The sequence below is a fragment of the Tenrec ecaudatus genome, chromosome 2, assembly GCF_050624435.1.
Source record: "Tenrec ecaudatus isolate mTenEca1 chromosome 2, mTenEca1.hap1, whole genome shotgun sequence".
Taxonomy (NCBI): domain Eukaryota; kingdom Metazoa; phylum Chordata; class Mammalia; order Afrosoricida; family Tenrecidae; genus Tenrec; species Tenrec ecaudatus.
Window position 1 is genome coordinate 105,659,477 of NC_134531.1, and position 8,367 is coordinate 105,667,843.

At 36.7% G+C, this 8,367-nt stretch overlaps 1 non-coding gene across 1 annotated transcript; it reads left to right on the top strand.

The window, feature by feature from the left end:
* The first annotated feature begins 3,387 nt into the window (after positions 1 to 3,387).
* LOC142441630 (small nucleolar RNA SNORA48) lies at positions 3,388 to 3,531 on the top strand. The gene has a single exon (XR_012782993.1). It is a non-coding gene; the product is annotated as a small nucleolar RNA SNORA48 (small nucleolar RNA).
* Positions 3,532 to 8,367: the final 4,836 nt, after the last annotated feature.

Genomic DNA, 8,367 nt, shown 5'->3' on the forward strand with positions numbered 1-8,367 from the left:
TGTTCCCAAGAAACTGAAGACAATTTAAACACATCCACAGGAGCCAATAGACGGCTTTTAGGATATCCCACCTAACTGATTTGGTACGTGAAACCCTAATGACAGAGATCTGATGAGCTGTGGAATGACAGCAAGAATATCATACACGAAGAAAGCAAAAGGGCATTAAAATGACAGGACAGAAAGAAAGGATTTACGTGGGTGTCATTACAGTCTCTGAAACATGCTCTTGATCATAGGGTAGCTATGGAAACTAGTGATTAAATGAATAGGTAAAAGCAAAATTGCAAAAGACAGCTCAAGAAGAAAGCAAAATATTACAATGAAATGTGCAGAAACCTAAACTTAGAAAAAAAAACAAAACAAAAAGGAAAAACATGTTCCGTCTAGCTTCAACTGGAACCAGAAAAAAAATTCAACTTTGAGTTGTAAAATTGAAAGACTCTACGGCCAAAATACATCTGATGCAGGAAACCAAAAGAAAATGGAAGAAATACAAAGTCGCTGTACCAAAATGGATTAGTTGACACTAAACAGTTCAATTAGTTGATACTCAGAGACCAATGGGACCGAAGGGAAAAGTCCAAGCTTCACCAAAAGCGTTATCTAAAGCAGGGCTCCGGAATTGTTGGAATGCCAACTGAAATGTTTCAAGCAGCTGATTAAACACTTGAAGCACTCATTTATCTATGCCAAGAAATGTGGATTACAGGTAAGTGGCCAAGTGACTAGAAAAGATCCATATTTGTACACATTCCAAGAAGAGTGACCAAACAGTGGTCAAATTAAAGAATATTGTCATCAATATCACAAGCAAGCAAAATTTGGTGCAAATTATCCAATAAAAGTTGCAATAGTTTATTGACAGGCAGCTCCAGGAGGTTCAGGTGGGGTTTAGAAGAGGATGTAGAACAAAGGATATCATTGCTGACTTCAAATAGAACGTAGCTAAAACCAGAGAATGCCATACAGATGTTTATTTGTGTTCATTGACAATGAAAACACACTTGACTCTGTGGATCACATCAAACAATGGACAGCCTTGAGGAAAATGGGAATTCAGAATACTTAATTATATTCACATGGAACCTGTACATAGACCAAAAGGCAGTTGTGCAAACAGAACAAGGGATTATTGCATAGTTGGGAATCGGGAAAGGTATGTATCTGGGTTGTATTCTTTCATCATTCTTATTCAATCTATTTGTTCAAAGAAGCAGCATTTTATGAAGAAGAATGCTGATGAAGAGTGGAAGAAGGCTTATTAACCATCTACGATACACAGATGATACAATATAGCTTGCTGAGAGTGAAGAGAATTTGAAGTACTTGCTGATGAAGAGCCAGTAAAACAAGCCACTGTAAAGAAAACACAAGTTTCACAATTATTACAATAGGCAACATCATGCTAACTATTGAAAAGACTGATGTTGTCAAAGATTTCAACTGCTTGGATTTTCATCAGTGCCCACAGAAGCAGCAGGAAGAAACATTAGGTAAATCTGCTGTACAAGAATTATCTAAGGTGTTGAAAGACCCGTATGTTACTTTGAGAACTAAGGTACACTTTGCTCTCAAAATAGCAACTTACTGCCATTGGCTCAATTCTGTTTCATAGCCACCCTTCAGGGTAGAGTAGAATTGCCCCTGTGAGTTTTCAAGGGTGTAGAACACATCTCTCAAACTGCAATCAGTTGACTTGACCTGTGAGCTTGAACGAGCATGTCCCCATAGAAAATATTCCCTTCCCAAGCTAGAGTTGTCCCCTAAGGTTCTGCCTTCTTTATTTCAGCTTAAACTTCAAAATATTGTGTTTTCCTTTGTCTAGGAGAAACTGAGGTTAACTGACAGCATATATAGTAAAAGAAAAAAAAAGATTTAAACTCTATATGGCTACAAATGTATTAATCATAACAATTTCTTTTATTTTAGTAAATTAAAAAGTAAGATCTTTATTTAACCTATAGATAAACAGACAAATTATTGAATGCAAATTTCTTTTAATCCCTCCAGTTAAAGTTTAAATATGTAAAAGAATTGTTCTTAAGCTTTTTTAAAGAATTGCTTTTAAGCTTCTTTTTTATGTTTTCTTGTTTCTCTCAAAGCTAGTTCCTAAGAAGTAGCCAGGTATAGGTTTGAGACTAGAATTTACATACCACCTGAATTCATTCCAGTCAAATGCCACAGACAAGAACAGCAACAAATCAAAGTTAATTTGTAATTGAAACTATTACTAAAAACAATTTAGCTTTAAAGACCCTTGTCATGCTCAAAAGATGAATTACTTGGTGCAGCTTCTATATTTAAAATTATTTTTAATCATTTAATAAAAGAGAAGGCTAAACTTAGGAAGGCCAGACATGAGTGGAATCTATTTCATGTTCTTTTTAAAACTCAGAGGAGGGAAATCATCTTTGAAAGTGAATTAAAATATAGTTCTGTGAATCATAACAAGCTTGGATAAGTTTTCAAAGCAATTGCTACATTGTAGGTAGTAATATAATGAAAGGTAAAACTTTAAAAAAAATTTAAAGCTCAATTTGAATGGTTGCTGTTACACTGATAATGTCTACCACCACATTATGTAAAAAAAAATGTTCGTTAGCTTATTTTTTGTATTTTATGCAGTTATTCTGTAATACTTATAAGAATATACACTAGGGTCACAATTGGTCTAGTAACATAGTATTTTACAAGTATATAATCTCACACATGATTTGTATATACCTTGTTATGTAGCAGCTATATCTAATATTTTATTTAAGCATATTAGTGATGATACACATTTTTTGAATAATATAAATCTTGTCAACAGATTATTTCAGATTTATAACGAAGTTTAATACAACGATCTAGATTCTAAGTTCAAAGTAAGCTCAGCTCACATGCCATCTGAATGATTCCAGCTTTGAGGACCCTTCATGATCAGGAAAACTGCCCCTGGAGGTTTCCACAATTTTGAACTCTTTAAGGGAAGAGAAAACCTTGTCTTTCTTCTGTGGAGGGGTTGGTGGCTTTGAACTTTTGACCTTGTAGTTAGCAGTTCCATGCATTACCACTACACTACAGGGACCCCTGTGAAGGTCCATGAGGCTCCAAAGTTCAGAGATATATATTGAGCCCCTCTTTCCAGAGTCATATACACAGTTAAGACACTGGGCCATTATCATAGAACCCTTTAAAGAAAGACCAACAGACCTACTTAAAAAAAAAATCAACCTTTAGAAAATCTAGTTAAATGGTTCCATTTGGAAACACAGACAGTCTCCATGAGTCAGTGTAACTAGGCTGAAATTGTTACTGATTCTCTTGTATAGGCGACGCTACTCTTCATGTAAGGAAAAGCATTTTTTAGATGAAATTTTTTGTCAGTAAAGACTCTTAAGTCACCCTTGGCTATGGGCAAATTGACACCTGATTGGTGGTGGTGCTCTTATATCAGTCAGGGGCAGAGCAGACTGGCAGCCCTTTGTTCATCCTAGCTTGATGCCTAGATCGTGGCCAGAGCTGTTTCATGCCTAGGGCACATTAAAAAAAAAAAAAAGAAAAGACTCTTAAGTCAGTGGTTCTTAACATTCCTAATGCCATGACCCTTTAATAGAGTTCCTTATGTTTTAGTGACCCCCAAACCATAAAATACTTTTGTTGCTACTTCAAAACTGTAATTTTGCTACTGTTATGAATCAGGTGACCCCTGTGAAAGGGTCTCCCCCAAAGGGGTTGTGATCCATAGGTTGAGAACTGCTGCTCTAAGTCCATTTCAATTTTTTACTTTTCTTTCTCTTCTTCTCCTCCTCTTCCTCTTCCTCTCCCTCCTCCTCCTTCTTCTTCTTTGCAATAGCAATTTCCTGTTATAGAAACTCAACTCTGATTGTCTAGTTAGAGGACTAAATGCTAGTGAGGTACATAAAAGTTACTGATTACCGTGGAAGCCAAGGTATTCGGCAACAAATACATAGTGGTAGAAGAAAACACCTTGATTGTTAAATAACTGGGACCATAGGAAAAAATAACCAAAGCTGTTGTTATCTAATATGAATAAGATCACTAATGAACTTTTACATAGAATCAATAATTTAGGAATAGCAAAGAAAGTGAAAATTTTTATCAAAAATATAAATGCACTTTTTATCTGCAAATTTCCTGAAACATAAGTCACAATTTGAATGAAATTTTCATCAAGTAGAAAGTAAACGATTTGAGAGCTACAGTGATAGGTAGAAAAACTGCTTAATTAATTAAAGTAACCCTAGGGGTGGATAATGTCTGGTATGTGGCACTGGATGTCTGCAGTAGAGATTTAAAATCTAAGTAGTGATCATCACAGGTTCAAATCCACCAGTTGCCTGTCAGTTTGTCATACTTCAGTAGCCTTTGTGTTGCTGTGATGCTGGAAGCTCTGTCATTTGTCTTTCAAATACCTAATGTGAACTGGTTTCAGCAGAGCTTTCAGGCTAAAAACAGACAGAAGAAGAGATAGCCTGTCAACTTCAGAGGAATTCACTACTGACCTCACCTTATGGATAGCATCCAAACCTCAGCAGATACTGAAAACCTCATGACGACTAGCAGCAGATCATTGTCAGAAACAGTGCCAGGAGATGGCCCCTCAGGTTGTAACACACTTGAAATATGACGAGGCAGAGCTGTCTTATGAAGGTAGAGTGGAACATCATGACCTGGATGGAATAAAACCTGTAGGGGTAAATTTTTCAGGACCTTGATATACATTTTATCCATAATTGGATTGTATCTATTCACATAAAAAGAAATCCAGTTGATACAAGTATTATTCAAATTTATGCACATACCACTAAAGTTAGTGATGAAGAATTTTACTAACTGCTTTACTGTGAAATTGAACAAACAAGCAATCAAGACAAACAGAATTATTGGTGATTGGAATGCAAAAATTAGGGGGAAAAAAAGAGGAAAGAGCAATAATTGGGAAATAGAGCCTTGATCTCAAACCTGGTGATCATCTGAAAGATTTTGCAAGCTAATGACTGCTTCATTGCAAATATCTTTTTACAGTAACACAAAATGCAGTATGCACGTAGTCTCCAGATAAAATACACAGAAATCAAATTGACTGCATTTTGGGGAAGAGATAATATAGAAGCTCAATGTTGGCAGCTAAAGCCAGTCCAAGGGCAACTGTAGAAAAGACCATAAATGGTCCATATGTAAGTTTATTGAAGCTGAAGATAATAGAAACAAGTCCATGAGCGTCAAAATACAACTGTGAGTGTATCCCACTCGAGATCTGATGCATTGAAAGAATAATAATAATAATAATTATGATAATAATGATGATGATGAAAGAATGCCTGATGAGCTATGAGAAGACAGCAACAATATCTTCCATGAAGAAAGCAAAAGGTAATTAGAAAGCTGGGGGTGGAAATCAGTTTATATGTCAGAAGAGAGTCTGAAACTTGCTCTTAATCCTAGAGTTGCTAAGGCAATCAGAAGAAGCGATAAGCTGAACAGAAACTTTCAAAAGGCATATCAAGAAAGCAAAGTATTAGAATGAAAAGTACGAAGAACCAGAAGGAGAAAACCAAAAAGAACATGCTTAGTATATCTTAAACTGGAAGAACTAAATTGGAAGAAGAACAGGTAGTACTCTTCTTGGAGGCAAGGAGGTCAGGACTAAGTCTTATATACCTGAGGAAGGGCACCATGCTGGGTAAGGCAGAGAAGCAGTGTAAAGAGGAAGGCTCTTGTCAACTGGGATTTACAGGGTCTGTAGCAATGGGCTCAGACATAAAATCGATTGTGGGAATGTTGCAAGACGTGGCAATGTTTTGCTCGATTGTACACAGTGTCACTGTGAGTTTGAACCACCTGGATGACAAATAGCGCCAATATCATTGTTAAATCAGTCTTCATTGTTTCTGCCTCTGTTTGTCCATATTTCTAGTAAAAAGGAACAAAAAAGTTATTGTTTTCAATAATATGGAAAACAAGAAAAAAATCCACAATTGATGTAGGGAGTAACTTAAGAGGTGAATCATTTTATTTCTAGCTGAAGAATTTGAATATTAAACAGCCATGTTGAACTATTATATCAAAAGTATACCAAAATTTTGGAATTGCACTGGTCAAAGTGCAGTTTGGTAGTGTGCATTTTGCCCACTTGTCAAACATAGAGCTCCTTGCTTTGAGTTAGTACACATAGTGATGGTGCCTGGGAAGGTTCACAGGGAATTTTTCCATAAAAGCAGTTTTGCTCAAACCTTGTGTTTGGTGATGGCCAATTTAAGAGAACAGCAAGAAGCTGTGAAATTGATTTTCCTGCTTGGAAAAAAAAATGCTGCAGAAACTTTTGTGATGTTGAACACAGCTTACAAGGACAGCACTATAGGAAAATCTCAAGTGGTTTCTCACTTCAAAAAGGTGAAATGTTGATTGAGGGCAAGTCTTGTTCTAGGCGTCCATCAGTTCCCAAATGGATGAACATGTTGACTCATAGTCCTTTGGAGTTGGTTCCACCAGGTCAGACTGTTCACCAAGCCTTCTATTTAGAGGTTCTGAAAAGATTGTGTGAATAGTGTGCGACTAAAAAGGACTGATTTATGGCAGACGGGAATAGTTTTGCCTCCACAACAAAGCACCTGCTCACACAGCATCTCAGTGTACCAGTTTGGGGCATGAAACAGCATGTTTCTCTTGCCCCACACACCTTACTCACTTGACCTTGCTCTGTGCAACTTCTTTCTGTTTCTATGAACGAAGAGGAACATGAAAGGACAGAGACTTGAGGATGTAGAAAAGATGAAGGAAAAAATGAGGGAGGTATTGTCAGCCATCCAAAGAGATGAGTTTGAAAAAATGTTTCCAGGAATGGAATAGTAGATTTCACAAATGTATTAAGTGTCATGGAAAGTGCTTTGAAGGCAATAACATTGGGGTCTTAAAGACTTGAAGGTAAACAAGTGGCCATCTAGCTGAGGAGCAACAAAGCCCACAGGGAAGAAGTACACCAGCCTGTGTGATCATTAAGTGTCAATAGGATCAGGTATCAGGCATCAAAGAACAAAAACTCATATCATTGTGAATGAGGGGGACCGCGAAGTGAAAGCCCACAGTTCGTCTGTAGGCGACTGGACATCACCTTACAGAAAGATTGCGGGAGGAGACCATGCAGTCACGATGTAGTATAGCACCGATGAAACATACAACTTACCTCTAGTTCTTTAATGCTTCCTCCCCCATGATCATGATCCCAATCCTACCTTACAAATCTGGCTAGACCAGAGGATGTACACTGGTACAGGTAGGAACTGGAAGCACAGGGAATCCAGGACAGATAAACCCCTCTGGACCTATAATGGTAGTAGTGACACCAGGAGGGTAAGGATAAGATGGGATAGAAAGCGGAGTCAATCACAATGATATACATATAACCCACCACCCTGGGGAACAGACAACAGAAAAGTGGGTGAAGTGAGCCATTGGACAGGGTAAGACATGACAAAATAATAATAATTTATAAATTATCAAGGGTTCATGAGGCAGGTAGGGTGGTGGAGGGAGGGGAAAAATGAGTTGCTACCAAGGGCTCACATAGAAAGAAAATGTTTTGAAAATGATGATAGCAACAAATGTGTTAGACACAATGGATGTACGTATGGATTGTGATAAGAGTTGTATGATCCCCCAATAAAATTATTTTTTTAATTAAATACTTAGCTCTGAAAAAATTTCCGTTGGGTTTTTTCTCTGTGTGTGTGTGTGTATGTGTGTGTGTGTGTGTGAGTGTGTGAGTGCAAGTCCTCATATGCATTCAAACCAAATATTTTCAAGTAAGGAGAATGTATATTCAAGAAGCCATAATGCTAACATTTTAATAATTTTATTTTTTTTAATTTCCAGATCATAGAATATAAATAAATTTAATCTTAGTTTATAAGTAAAGTTTAAAAAATATTATTTTATTATTAGCTTTCATTACATAACAATAGTTTTATATCAGGATTTAAAACTGTCTAAATAACCAGATTTTTGGCAAAGATTGAAAACTACTGTGTTATGAAAATAAAATCTTCTGTCCACTGTCCCCTCTGTCAATTTAGCCGAGCATTCAAACAATGTTTTAGGACAGATAACGGCAGTTGAATTTTGTCTTCTGATTTCCTTTCATGTATTAAATCTGGTCATAATTTCAAGACCAAATCTTATATGAAACTTCTGACATCAACAATTGCCACCTCATTGCATTTTTCATGTTTTACCTAGAGTATGAAAATGTCAGCCCATGCTGTTGTTATTGTTAGTTGCTGTCCATTTCAAGGGACCCTATGAACAACAGAACACAGTACAACCTGGTGCACAGCATCCTCAGAATCGTTATGTTTGATT